Source organism: Erpetoichthys calabaricus, chromosome 2, assembly GCF_900747795.2.
Source record: "Erpetoichthys calabaricus chromosome 2, fErpCal1.3, whole genome shotgun sequence".
NCBI classification, from domain to species: Eukaryota; Metazoa; Chordata; class Cladistia; order Polypteriformes; family Polypteridae; genus Erpetoichthys; species Erpetoichthys calabaricus.
In genome coordinates, this window is record NC_041395.2 from 269,683,317 (window position 1) to 269,698,867 (window position 15,551).

Below are 15,551 nucleotides of genomic sequence, written 5' to 3' on the forward strand. Positions count from 1 at the left end.
GCACCCTCCAGGACCCTGCTTAAGGGTATAGAGCTGGTCCACTGTTTCCGCGACCAGGACAAAAAACCACACTGTTCCTCCTGAATCCGAGGCTCGAGTATCCCAACGGACCCTCCTCTCCAGGACCCTGAATAGACTTTTCCAGGGAGGCTGAGGAGTGTGATCCCTCTGTAGTTGGAACACACCCTCCGATCCCCTTCTTAAGAGGGGGACCACCACCCCCGGTCTGCCAATCCAGAGGGCACTGTCCCTGATGTCCATGCGATGTTGCAGAGGCGTGTCAACCAAGACAGTCCTACAACATCCAGAGCGTTGAGGAACTCCGGCGTATCTTATCCACCCCTGGGGCCCTGCCACCAAGGAGTTTTTTGACCACCTCGGTGACCTCAGTCCCAGAGATGGGGGAGCCCACCTCTGAGTCCCCAGGCTCTGCTTCCTCATTGGAAGGCATGTTAATGGGATTGAGTTAGGTCTTCGAAGTACTCCCCCCACCGACCCACAACGTCCCGAGTCGAGATCAGCAGCGCACCATCCCCACCATAAACAGTGTTGACACTGCACTGCTTCCCCTTCCTAAGACGGCGGATGGTGGACCAGAATCTCCTCGAAGCCGTCCGAAAGTCGTTCTCCATGGCCTCCCCGAACTCCTCCCACACCCCGAGTTTTTGCCTCAGCAACCACCAAAAGCCGCATTCCGCTTGGCCTGTCGGTACCTATCAGCTGCCTCCAGGGTCCCACAGGACAAAAGGGACCGGTAGGACTCCTTCTTCAGCTTGACGGCATCCTTCCACCGCCGGTGTCCACCAACGGGTTCGGGGATTGCCGCCACGACAGGCACCGACCACCTTACGGCCACAGCTTCCGGTCAGGCTGCCTCAACAATAGAGGCACGGAACATGGCCCATTCGGACTCAATGTCCCCCACCTCCCTTGGGATGTGGTCGAAGTTCTGCCGGAGGTGGGAGTTGAAGCTTACTTCTGACAGGGGGGCTCTGCCAGCTGTTCCCCAGCAGACCCTCACAACACGTTTGGGCCTACCACGCCTGACCGGCATCCTCCCCCACCATCGAAGCCAACTCACCACCAGGTGGTGATCAGTGACAGCTCCGCCCCTCTCTTTACCCGAGTGTCCAAGACATGTGGCCGCAAGTCCGATGACACGACCACAAAGTCGATTATCGAACTGAGGCCTAGGGTGTCCTGGTGCCAAGTGCACATATGAACACCCCCTATGCTTGAACATGGTGGTTCGTTATGGACAATCCGAGACGAGCACAGAAGTCCAATAACAAAACACTGCTCGGGTTCAGATCGGGGGGGCCATTCCTCCCAATCACGCCCTTCCAGGTCTCACTGTCATTGCCCACATGAGCATTGAAGTCTCCCAGCAGATACGAGGGAGTCCCCAGAAGGTATGCCCTCTAGCACCCCCTCCAGGGACTCCAAAAAGGGTGGGTACATCCGAACTGCTGTTCGGTGCATACGCACAAACAACAGTTAGGACCCGTCCCCCCACCCGAAGGCGAAGGGAGGCTACCCTCTCGTCTACCGGGGGTAAATCCCAATGAACAGGCTCCAAGTCGGGGGGCAATAAGTATACCCACCACGCCGCTCGGCGCCTCTCACCGGGGGCAACTCCAGAATGGTACAGAGTCCAGCCCCTCTCAAGGAGATTGGTTCCAGAGTCCAAGCTGTGCGTCGAGGTGAGTCCGACTGTATCTAGCCGGAACCTCTCAACTTCGCGCACTAGCTCAGGCTCCTTCCCCTTCAGAGAGGTGACATTCACGTCCCAAGAGCCAGCTTCTGTAGCCGAGGATTGAACCGCCAAGGTCCCTGCCTTCGGCCCACCACCCAACTCACACTGCACCCGACCTCCTTGGCCCTCCCATAGATGGTGAGCCCATGGGAAGGGGGACCCACGTTGCCTCTTCGGGCTGTGCCCGCCGAGCCCCATGGGTGCAGGCCCGGCCACCAGGCGCTCGTCATCGAGGCCCCACCCTCCAGGCCTTGCTCCAGAGTGGGGCCCCGGTGACTTGCGTCCGGGCAAGGGAAAAATGCCGTCCAAATTGGTTTTCCATCATAGGTGGTTTGTTTAATCCGCTTCTTTGTCTCATCCCTCACCTAGGACCAGTTTGCCTTGGGTGGCCCTACCAGGGCATAAAGCCCCGGACAACAGAGCTCCTAGGATCATTGGGACATCGCAAACCCCTCCACCCACGATAAGGGTTGGCCGGTTAAAGGAGGTTATGGAATTTTAACCAATTCCATATTTAAAAAATTAGAAACTTTGTTATTGTGTGAGAAGTAATTTACATTGATTGGTTTAACCATTGGTTTTTATTCTAAGCTGACATTTCTCTTTTTTAAAGTGTTTTAATTGAAGCTTATTCCCCACCACTCAGCAACAGAGTTAAATAAATTTTTTTCTTGAGTTTTGGGGAAAAAGCTTTACCAGCTTTCATTATTAGTCATTTGATGTAAATTACACAAAGAAGCAATATGTCAGTATCAAAAAGCAATGTAGCTTCTATATTATTTTGATGTGGGTAGAACTTACCCATGTTCATTATATGTTGGCGTTACTCTTGCATCCAAACCTTAATACACACAGAAACCTACAGACATGCACACACACACAGACCCTATCCATTTAGGTACTGATTATAAACGATACTTCATCCATCCATCCATTTTCCAACCCGCTGAATCCGAACACAGGGTCACGGGGGGGTCTGCTGGAGCCAATCCCAGCCAACACAGGGCACAAGGCAGGAAACAATCCTGGGCAGGGTGCCAACCCCACCGCAGGACACACACAAACACACCCACACACCAAGCACACACTAGGGCCAAATTTAGAATCGCCAATCCACCTAACCTGCATGTCTTTGACTGTGGGAGGAAACCGGAGCGCCCGGAGGAAAACCCACGCAGACACGGGGAGAACATGCAAACTCCACGCAGGGAGGACCCGGGAATCGAACCCAGGTCCCCAGATCACCCCAACTGCGAGGCAGCAGTGCTACCCACTGCGCCACCGTGCCGCCCTAAACGATACTTGCACAGCCTAAGTATCACTCCTCAGTACTAATCAACAGGGTCTCACTAGCTTTACCATAAGCAACACACAGGTGTCACCAGATTTAACCTAGTCCTAAGGGCCCCCCCCCTACCTTGGTCCCATATTGTAACCTACACACATAAAACTGACATACTTTCATTGTGTTCCTGGAAATAACCTAGACCTAAAGGCTGATGCACATTGATCCCTGGGAATAATCTAGACACATGGAAGCTGTTACACCTTGGACAATGACACTTATCTCGTCACATCAGGTGCCCTGTAGTTCAGTCACTCAGGATGTGCAAAGTGTAAAAATTTATAGGACAAACCTGTACTTACTAAGAATATAACCATAGCAAATAAACTAAGTAAAATAAATGACAGAAAATACTGAATAATAGTTAAAATCTGATGTAAAAGCCCTACTACACCACCCTTGCTATTAAAGTCACAAAGCTTTAAGTAAAACTTCCTGTAAGGATAAGGTAACATCTGTGGGATGCCTTTTAGATTTAGCAGTTGAGCTGTAGCATAGGCAATGTTTTCAATGGTCAGGGGAATGGAGTCTCTCTGATGGAATGGAGAGTCTCTGTTGTTTTCTTTATATCTCACATTGGACATTCATTATGCCAAAAGACACATCTGGGGTTCCATATCATGTGATGTTACACGCAGATAATTGACTAGCTTTGAACGCAAAAGTATATGAAAAATACTTTGTCTCAGTGCTTCTATTTCCTTTGGCAAAAGAATTTCTCCCATTTAACATTTCAATAATAGAATATCTGATCATTCTAATGTTAAGATTATGATGAACAATGAAAGGAAATGTGCATAGACAAAAAAGGAAAATATATACAACACATACAATTAAAAGTATCTCTTACTATGCCACTCACAGCATTGCTTTTCACAGTTTCACAGAACTGCTTTGTGTTCAGAGAATTAATTTACAGGTCATTTCAATCCATCTGAGCACAAACTTGTAAAAGAATCAGATTGCAGCTTGCTTTTAATATAGTGCCTACCATGTTAAAAGGCTGATAATACCTTCAAAAATAATGGAGTTGAGCATTAATATTACAAAGTAACATTTAATTTGTGTTACAAGAATAAAAGGAAAAGTATGCATAAAAGTGAGAAAAACCCCAAATCAGTCTAGGTTGGGTCGATTTTAATCCACATCCAAATATGTCTGGTCCCTGAGGGCTCTTCTAGTTTTAGATTTCACTTCTTCATGAACAGTTACTGCTGTGCTAAACAGTGCTCATTTTAGCTAACATTTCCATGCACAGGGATAAGATTGGTGTCAAAGTTAGAAAGTTATCAGTATTTTCAGACACAAGCAAACCTTGGTAATGAAAACTGAAGCAATGCATTACAATTAATTTCCATATCACACAGTTGTGCAATGGGTGATGTTTTTTATGAAATTTTTTAGTTTCCAATTTTGTGTTTTGTTTTGTGACATTTCAAAAAAGTGTATGTATTTAATTGTTGACTGACTTAATACTTTCCGATTTTTATTTTTTGGTGTGGTTGCAAAAGGATAATTGCCCAGGTGTTTTCTTGAAGGACATTAAAGTTCCATTTCATCTCAGTGCTTTAGCTAGACAGTTTTCCTGGAAACGCTTCTTTGCATATTTATCAAAGTTGATGAAAGAGCCTGTGTGGCACAGACTGCGTTGCTAGAAACCTCTGGTAAATAATCCAGGCTGTTATAAAAGACTGAGTGAGTTTACCTAGAGGTTAATATTTTTCTGATTATGTGCTGAGAGGGATAAAAAGTGTCAGTTTGGCTAGCTAAATATTGCTGTTCTTTTTAATATTCAAATATAGATTCTTTGTCTTGAAACAACTTCCTGTGCTCTTAACATATGCTGACAGCCTATGATTTGAAAAGAAAAACACTTACTGCTTTTTTTCTAAAAAGATAAACTGATTAATTTTTTTGGTTTGATCTAATGTATTTTTTTTCTTAGATTACTTATAGTATTACGTGTAACTTCTTTAAAAATCTTTATTTTTCTTACAAAATGTGAGCAGCATGCCAGAGAATAGTTGCAGATACCATTTGCTGTAGGTCATGCAGTACACCATGCCAAAGGTAAACTCTGATGACAGTAGACCGATCACTGGACATACAACATAAAAAACAACAACAGACTTAGTAACAGCTAATCTAAAAATGTTGCCGTTTTTTATGGAGATACATTTTTATCAGATTAAACTTAATGTAAGAAAATTTTACAAACTAACTTTGGTGGGAAAACAAGATTCAACAGAGTAATCAACTAAAATTTGCAGGAATTTGTTAAAAAGCAATATAAACCATTTCAGAAGCAGCTGCAGCTGTATGACTGTGCTGAGGTACTGTGTCTTCAACCTTGAGTTACAATGAGGGTGATGGAGGCTCTGTAGTTCTTCCATTTGCCATCAGCCAATATTTTTTTTGACATAAGGCCCCTACCTCCTTCAGAAGTTAAGAGACCTGCCATCATATGATCATGATGTATGATCAGTTTTATAGACATTAATAAGCCCTTTAAGGTAAAGAGGGAGCTATTTTCCTTTCCCTTTGCCTTGATGACCTAGGATATACAGTATATTGGACATGGAATGCACTGTGTCCACTGTGGGACTAAAATGTAAGAGTCAAAGTAGGAACCTTGCATGTTTGACTACTGTTTCAAGGACCATCTTTCATCTATTTGTTGTGCAGTATACTAACTCTTGTTGAAAAGCTGCGGTGTGTGGATAGGAAATAATGGTCTACTATTTTTATAGCCTTATCTTGACTTACTTGTATTTATTATATATTATATCAATTTATTATGCAGATGTTGTCAAAGAATAATATCCAAAATATCAATGTTATTCAGTATTTTGGTAACACTTTAGTCTAGGTACTTGTGTAACAAGACCTTAATAAAGGCTTCTTTTAGGCATTCATAACACTTATAAAACATCAGTAGATAGGAAATTCATCTCTGTGCAGTGTGGCCTAATGACATGATGTTTAAAATGACTCATTAATATGAAGAATTCAATGCTCTCATACTAAATGTTTATTATCAAGAGAAATGTGTCTTAGTTAAGCCACCTCAGACCACTCCAAAGTGAAGATTTGTTAGTAAGTCACATTGCAATATAACACTTTACGCTGTAACTGTTATGAATACCAAAAGAAATGTTTGTTAAGGTCTTTTTATCTAATAATAATTGAGTAATAGTTGCTTTTCACATGTTTTAAGAGATACATATTTATTAATGTGCAGATAATTAAAGTATCTTACTTTTGATCATTCAGTTAATACTATGTGATGTTGGGACCTTCCCTATTCAGTTTTTACCACTTTTGCCTTTATTTGCAAAGATCATTTAGCCCTGTAAGAACATAAAATTTTTATTTTTTTTACCCAAGTAATATTTATTCAAAGTATTATTGTGGGTTAAATAAGTGTTGGCAAAAACTATGGAGAGAAAAAAAACCACAAAAATGTTCTGGAGCTCCTGAAATTCTATCTGTGATATCTTTCACAGATTAACAAAGAAATACAGTAAACACAGCTGCACCTACACGTTACTTCCTCCTAATGAAAAAACATAAGTAATACTAAACATTGATTTTGTGCAACTGTGAATGCTTTGGCTATGTCCAATAAGCATTGGTTTAATTAAGTTTACAGATTGTATGTATAATGTGACTAATTTCCAGGAAAAACAGTCTTTATAAGTTCTTAAAGACAACTGTTTTTATTATGATATTAATAGATTGGTATTTGAGATTTTCTCTGCCTTATAATGCTTGCATGATGCATATTGATTAAAGATATAAATTGTTGTTTACATAGTGTCCTTATCAAGCCAGCTCACATTGCTACTTTTAATTTGAAGTTAATTAGTATTCTACTAATATTTATTAACTCCCTTTTTTACTGTATTTTACAGACAGCACTGCAGTCTTGTCATCATGAAAGATCAGTGCTATTTTGATGTCACTATCCCTTTTTTTGTTAAAAGACAAGATGTGCTCTTGATGACTGCCTTCAGCTTTGCTTCAGTCTGAAAGCAGTTCCCCGATTGGCTCGCTTGCTTCATTGTGGGAGGGCTTTTTTGGTGTGTCTAGAGTTTGAGAAGAGCCTAGATCTGCTCTCTTTGCATTGACACATTTCCAGGACAGCCTGCAGCAGCAGATGTAGCGATGGGGGAAACACATATTCCAGAGAAGGTATGGGAAGCTTAGGAGGATCGCTGATAAGAGGTTGGAATATTTTATTATATAGATAGCTATCTTCAGGGTTCACAGTGCTTCAGCATTTCTAGGAAGAGCCTGTTTTTATGATCTAATACTGTTTGTTTGGTATTGTTTTATGACTGATAGTCTTTATTTGTGTGATCATGTTGCATTTCTTCAACTGACAGATCTCTGCATCTTTGTATACTTTTAAAAAGATAAAAAAGTAGTAAAAGTGAAGATTTCATGTTTTCTTATCTGCAGAGTTAGGCTAGCTGTTATCATGATATGGCTTACTTTCAGTAACTCAGTTTGGTTTGCCTTTGAGCAGTTTTAAATATAACATTGGTTTTATATTCAGTTTTATTTATGATGTATAGTGTTTTATGCATTGTTCAAATATTTTCTGACACACCCTTTTTTGTATTTTATAGAAAGATAGCAACTTGATGTCTGTTTCTGAAAAGTCTTAACATTAGAAGTACATTTTTTATATAAACTACTTTTGCCTTACAAGGATGGAAATCCAAAGATTTTAGATTATTTAAGTTTCCATATCAGGGGCTTTATTTTTTAATTAATTAACTGAACAAGGCAGGTGGATTTTTAATTTGATTGTACTGTGTGCTCTAATTGTGGACACACAATCTGTAGCCAACAATCCACAGCTAAATTTCACTGTTTCTTTTTATAAATTAAAAGAGATTTTCTCACTAATTTAGTTTAGTTTAGTTTAGTTTAGTTTAGTCTTTACACAATATAATAGGTCTGTTGCCAGGTCTTATTCAACAACCATTTAGCAGCATCCATAATGTTTGTTTTCTGTTAATAGTATTCCCAAGCAATTGTAAAGAATCTTGAAATAATCCAACTAGGTGTTTTTGAATTCTGTCAAAGTCCCATTTATTGAAACTACTGTGGATACTAAAATAGCATTGCTCACCAGATTTTTTTCTTTCATTCAGGTTGGACATGGTATACAACATCAAAGGCATAGTACATGTAACTGTTTGGAAAGGGAAATATACAAAATAAGAAAACCATAAATAACTAATAGTCACCTACTAACAGTGGCTATGGCTGTCTAGTGAGGAAATTCCCTATCTACTGAACTCTTTCTTCCCATTGTCTTTCCTGTTCTGTTGTTTTCACCCCCCCATACCCCCAAACCCCCCCCCTACCCCCGCCAGAGATCTATGTTTACTGATCTGTAACAATTGATTTGTGTCATTGTGTGGCCAAGATAGGTGAGAATCAAGCCACATTGGCTTTCATCACTGAAGACCTCCACTCCTCTGTCCTGCTCCCTAAAGCTCTCTCAGCACAGCCATCTCTGTGCATATTTTCAGTTCCAGGAACAATAATGTACTTCCTCCCTTGGTTAAGGGCAGGCAGGTCAAGGTCAATGTTCCTTTTTATTCTCATGGGGTAATTTAAGCCTTGATTGGCTTTAAACAACAGCAGATTGTTATAGCAGCCTGCGAAAGCAGTGCCATTGCTGTAAAGTGTTTTGCTACACTTGTCCAGTTTTCATTCTGTGCCATGCTGCATCATTTATAAAGATTTTGAAACCTAGCCTCCTAATAATCACACAGTTGAATATTGTCACTGTTTTCAAAATGTAAGCCTTTTGTGGTACAAAGATGGTATATTTTCCATAGACTAACTGGCAGAGCTAAATGCATTTTTAAAGCTTCGTTGGTTATACCATTGGAGTTTGCAATCAGTGGTCGAGTTGTCACGAAGTGGGATAGATTTACATGCCTGAAGAAAACCAGTTTTTTATTTAACAACGTTGGCTTTGATGAAGGTTAATGGACCTTTCTTCCATCACTGTTTTTTTTTTTTTTTACTTTGGACTAAGGCCATCACCATTGTGTTTATTAGTTTAGTTGAAAAAGGAACAGTTTAATGGTATATTATTCCAACTGAAAACCTGGTCTCTATTACAAATATGCACTTTGCAGTTGGTACTGCAGCACTCAAATCTGGGTGTGATGTGTGTGCTGTGTTGTGTTGTGGTCATCTTGCTGGGTGATGCTCAAATACCTTCTGCTATTAAATAAACATATTACTGTTATAAACAACAACAACAACATTTATTTATATAGCACATTTTCATACAAAAAGTAGCTCAAAGTGCTTTACATAATGAATAAAAGAAAAATAAATGACAAAATAAGAAATTAAAATAAGGCAACATTAGTTAACATAGAAAAGGAGTAAGGTCCGATGGCCAGGGTGGACAGAAAAAACAAAAAAAAAACTCCAGAAAGCTGGAGAATAAAATAAAATCTGTAGGGGTTCCAGGCCACGAGACCGCCCAGTCCCCTCTGGGCATTCTACCTAACATAAATTAAATAGTCCTCTTTGTAGTTAGGGTTCTCACTGAGTCACTTGATGCTGATGGTCATACAGACTTCTGGCTTTTAATCCATCCATCATTTTTGGAGCATCATGGTACTTATAGTAGATTTATTTATTATTTATTTATTTATTTATTAAGACTGGCATCTTTACTGAAATTAGTCCTCTGTTTAACTCCTACTTGTTCCAGGATTACCTGTAGTTAGATTTAGATAGATTTAGAGCTTTCTTCTTTACTCTTTGCTGCAGTTGATATCTAGCAGTACTATGCTTTGGTCACAGACTGACCCAAAAATCCAGAAACAACATCAAGAGTATATTGCCCTGTAATGGCCTGGAGTGTAATTTAAAGGCAGAGATTCCATATATTTTCTTTTCTTATTGGCAATAGTCTTCCAGCTTTTCCTTACTTCTCTCTTTTTCTTACTGGCATCTAAAGAAGAGACACAAAATACCAGACTCCTAGCATATCCCCTAGGTTTGGGATGGATTTATATGAGTGGTATACAAGATATTAAAATATTCTTCAGTATTGTACTAAAGTATTCTGCTTTTTGTTAGAAAATGTTTTTAACCACTTCTAGAACATTGATAACCTATTCTTGCAACTCAGTCATTTATGGTAATTGGAATTTCAGGCAGACATGGCCAAAAATGTGTGATTAGTTGAAGTTAGGAATCAAACGGAGAGGAAAATGTACTGCAGCTAGCCTTAAAATGATTTACTTTTTCTAAAGAATGTGCCAGAATATTGTTTAACCAAATGCATTTGCGGTTTTAGCAAGCGTTGCCATTTGTAGACTTTTGCTGGTCTTTATTTACATTCCAAGGTTCTCTGACGTTTAAAGTAGTTCTCCGTTTTGTCTGCCTTGGAGCCTGTTATAAGCACTAGTGACAGACTTACATGACAGTTGGGATAAAATGTATCTTAAACAAAGTTGAGACATCTGTGATGCTCTGGCCGGATACAGGTATGGATTTTCAGAGCTGCTGTCTCAGACGAGGATTTAATGAGACACATATTTTCCTTTTAGAAGATGTTTAATTAAAAACATTTGCCGTGTGGTTGGCTAAAGCTCCATCTGTATTGTGCAGAGCACAGTTTCTTGACACCATAACAGACTTTGCTTCCTGTCTTGTCAGTGTTTTAATTACAGAGGGATTAATCATATGCAATATACAGATGTAAGTCAAAGTAGTTTTCAGAGGCTGCCTGGAACGGAAGGAAAGTAGCAGGTAAAAAGTAACCTGATTACAATAATAAGCCCTTTGTCAAGTAGAACAGGCCTCTTGACAGCGCTAGACCAAATAAGGCAGCATATGATAAAGTAAAAGCAGATTCTGTACTTTATAGACAGATTTCACCAACTATAAATGTGGCCTAATATACCAGGCTTTAAATTTTGTTTAGATGACAATGCAGAATTGTGGAGTGTTTGATTAAAATTTACTATGCCTTCTGTACAATGTCAAAGTTTGTGTGTGCTTTTGAGAGTTTCCCCCACCTATGCCCCCAACACTTTCGTGGTGTAACATTAGAAGGTTTCATTGTCGGTCTCACAGGACACTGCTGTTCGTTTCTCAACACCTCAGCATGTGTTTTGATTGACCTGATCACAAGTAAATTTACATTTTAATTTTTCAACACTGTCGGCTGCTGTCTGCTTGCTATACAAGGGGCTGTGAGCCTGAATCATGTGCTAAGGTTACTCTGATTGGGTGAGTAATTTTGTGAGTAATTTTATGTGAATTTTGCTACAGTTGCACCTATGTGCTTACCTATTAAAGAATACTTTTTAAACAGCCATTTACAATTGTCATCAGAATGGTCTATCATGTGCTTGCTCTGTAACAGTAATGAAAATGTTTTTACCTTAAAAGAGCAGCGTGATTTTAAGTTGAGTAAGTTAAACCAAGGAAGATTTGTAAATCGCAGGTGTGATACCTGCAATCCCATTCTGAAATATAACTGCTGTAGAATCAATGTGACAAAAATGGAATGAATTGTTTATCTTTTTTATGAATTCTTTCCCGTTCCTTGTATGCCTTATTAGCCTGACACTGCCCTCAGGGTTTTTACATTTTTTCACTTTTTTATTTAGTTTTAGTTTTTAATTAGTGAAATGGAGACCACCAGTCTATAGTTAAGGGGCTTCAATTGATTGTGGTATAAATGCAACTTACCCAGAAAATCCAACTTGTGAAGAGTCAGTGTCATGCTCTCACCTACACAATGAAGATAAAAGAACACTCCAAGCAACTCCATGAAAAGGTGATTGAAAAGCTCAAGTCAGGCAATGGAAACAAGAAAATATCAATAATTTAAATTTTAATTTAAAATATCTTATTTATTTACTTAAAACTGAAGTAAAATAACAGCAAAACATTAAATTCCCCATTTAAAGTATTACTGAGATAAAATAGTGCAAGTATGAGTAAACCATTTCAAAGTGGCCAACAAGATTTACACAAAAGACCAACAAAATTGTTACAATGAGAGCATTTTAAACAGACACTCACCCTTAATGTAAACAAGATACGAATCCAAAGGGAATAAAGTACTGATCATAATTGAACTACAGAGCCTGAAAATTACAGTCTGGATAAACATAAATTGCTCTGCTATAAGATGAATTGTGCAACATACAAGCAAGAACAACAATCTAACACACTGTACTATAGTGCACAAATCCAAAGTACAGTCAAATACTCCACAGGAAAAAAAATATAGTATTTGTAAACAAGTTCTGTCTTATATTGCAGAAAGATATAAAACAACCCAAACCTACAATATTTTTAAACAAACTACTAACTTCTAGTTGTTTCCAATATTGCACAAAGATATCTGAAAAATAAAACAATTGTAAAATTCTACTGAGGAAGCTTCCAGGTTCTCTGACAGAAACACCAGTCTGTCCACAGCATCTGGGTTCATAGCTGCATGGTTACATGTTACAACATTTCCTCTGGTGGTAAAAGCCGTCTCAGAAGGGCTGCTTGAGGCATGGACGCACAGGTACTTTTTTTTGCAAATTTCCCCAGTTTGGGGAAATGTACTTCTAGTGTTTTCCACCACTCAAGTGGATTTACATCACTGTCTGCCTCAGGTATGATCAAGTAGCTCTTAATCTCTTCTTCAGTGGCAGTGTGCAGAGTTTCACCTTCTCTGAATTCCTGTGTTTTTTTTTTAAATAGCTACCAAAATACTTTTTTTTTTCTTTTTTGCTCCCTCCCTTGTGTCATCACCTGCTTCAACTTCTGCAGCCATAGGGCGGGATGGAGCAGAACAAGGAAGTGGGGATCTGTGATAATGAAAGAAAAACAGGTGCTTTGGAATTGAAGACCACCAACCAAGACAGTTTGCGAAACTGAAAATCCTCCCAATAGTCATATGCATCTAACTGAAATAAAAATAATCCATTCTAACAAATTGCATAATTTGTTTGAATGGATTTTTTTTTTGCCTAACACCTATGGGACTCCGTACTAGATCAATGTCACTTAAAGTGCATTTTATAGAGGAACCCAAATTACTCATTAATTGCAATATAAAGCCTTTGCTCAAAACAAGGAAGCCTCTTCCAGTTGTTAATCCATAGTGTGCTGACAACACTAGCCCCGCTGTTTGTTGTCATGCAAACCAAGCAGTCTTCTCGCAGCCATGTCATGCCATCTGTTGCTTTTCTTGTTGTATGGCACTTGAATGCCGTAGAATGATTCTACTGAAGTTTGCTGAGTGTTTTTTTGTGCTTGTACCTTGGGTGGTTTAGACATGTTGTGGACAGCTGACTTCTGAAGCTTTTTGTATTCTTCATATTCTGTGCGGTCGTTAGTTCTCAGATGGTGAAACAAGTTAGTTGATAAGCTGTCTTTAACAGCAACCGATTTCCGATACAGTTTGCAGATTGCCGGCTTTTGAGCAACATCAGTCTTTTCAAAGCCAAACCACCATGCGAGTGATGATGATCCATGTCTTGCAAATAAATCTAACAATGTAGATCACAAGACTGTTTTATCTCTTGGTGCTGTTTACTCACTAATTTTTTGTCAGCTATGCGCTGACCGTGTATGCTAATGTGCTCCCTTTGCGCACATGCTGTAGTCTATCCTGTTACATGAGTTACATGAGACAGTGAATACATGGACTCTCAAAGCATGTTTTTCATTTTTTTTTCCCCAAAATGAGTGACATACTTTCAGATCACACATCGTTAAAACAGCAATTAAGATATTATAGTAGACCAGTGTTTCCCAACCTCAGTCCTGGGGACCCTGTGTGACTGCAGGTTTTTGTTCCAACCAGATTCCTAATCAGTGACAACACCTGATAGCACTGATCTCATTTAATTAGCTGGTATTGTTTTTCTTTTATTCTACATTCAGAAAATCACAGCAGCATGATTTTTACATTTATAAGACATTTAGAAATATTTCTGCTTTTGCTATAGATTTAAATGCTTAACTCTCTTTTGTTAATTTCATTATATTTTGCCCTTTCTCTGTGCAGTTTTCCCCCTTCATTGTATCTTATTAATGATAATTAAAAATGAGCAGAGCAGACACGCTGGCAAACAACACTGAATAATCAAAGGCTGCAAGTACTTTAGCATCAAATCCACTAATTAATAAATAATGGCTTAATTAAACAATTAGAACACCTAGAAAAGTAGAATGAAAATCAAGATGAAAATATTGTTAAAAAGAAAAAAATACATTATTCCCATATAACTGCTTGGTGCATTTTAATATGTACCGGTATGTATGTGTATATATATATATATATATATATATATATATATATATATAAAATAGTTTAGCAAACGTAGTTTTCTAATTTCTATATTGTTCCCAAAACACAGAACATATGAAATAACACATCATTTAATTTGCCCAGGAGTCCAATTAAAACCAGACGCTGATTGAAACAAAAACCTGGGACCACAGGACCGAGGTTGGGAAACACTGTAGTAGACGATACATATCGCACACTCTTATGAGGGAGGCCACCAAGAGACCTATGATAACTCTGAAGGAGTGACATACAGACAGCAAATGTTGCCTGAGTGATCCACCAGTCAAAGCTTTATGGGTGAATGGCAAAGAGAAAGCTACCGTTAAAAAAGATGCCGTTGACATCTCGGCTATAATTTTCCGGTTGGAAAACACTGATGTCAGCTGGAAAAATAATCTGTGGTCCAATGTGAACAAAATTAAGCTATTTGGTCATCACACTAAATGTCATGTCTGAACAGTGCACATTATCTAAAACACACCGTCCCCGTTGTGGTGGCGCCATCATGTTATTGGGATGCTTCTGTGCAGCAACCGTTGAAGGCTTATGAGGGTAAAATGAATACAGCAAATTACATGGAAATCCTGGACTGATGTAGTCTGCAAGAAACCTGTGCCTTAGGATAATAATTGCTTTCCAGCAAGACAACGACCCCAAACATAAAGCAAAAGTTACACAAAAATGACTTAGAAACAACTATGCAGAGTCTAGAGCTTAATTCATTTCAGAATTTGTGACAGGACTTGTAAACTGCTGTTCACATGTGAATCCCATGCAAACTGACAGAACCTGAGCAGTTTTACAAAGAAGAATGAGGAAAAATTGCAATGTCTAGATGTGCAAAACTGAAAGAGACCTGTTTACACAGACTCCAGGCTGCCAAATGTATGTTTATTAAATACTGAGTTTAAGGGTGTGAATATATATGCAATAAATTAGTTTTTATTTGTATTTGTACATGATTTAGATCACTTTTTAGAGATCTGTGTTCATTTTGACCTTAAAGAGGCTTTTTCTGTTTGATAAAAGCCAGAGAAGACAAATTCACTGTGATTCAGTGTTGTATAATAATGAAATGTGAAAACGTCCAA

At 39.1% G+C, this 15,551-nt stretch overlaps 1 protein-coding gene across 3 annotated transcripts in view; it reads left to right on the forward strand.

Annotated features, from left to right (window-relative positions):
- LOC114647044 (paladin-like) overlaps positions 1-15,551 on the forward strand; it is a 256,380-nt gene that overhangs the window by 44,941 nt on the left and 195,888 nt on the right. Inside the window, exon 1 of one of the 3 annotated variants that reach the window (XM_051922927.1) lies at positions 7,232-7,328. The exons of 1 other annotated variant lie outside the window; for it this stretch is intronic. The gene's annotated coding sequence lies outside the window, so the exon portion shown is untranslated. Of the gene's footprint in view, positions 1-7,231; positions 7,329-15,551 lie in introns of those variants that run through there. One more of the 3 variants, XM_028795529.2, reaches the window with a different exon arrangement.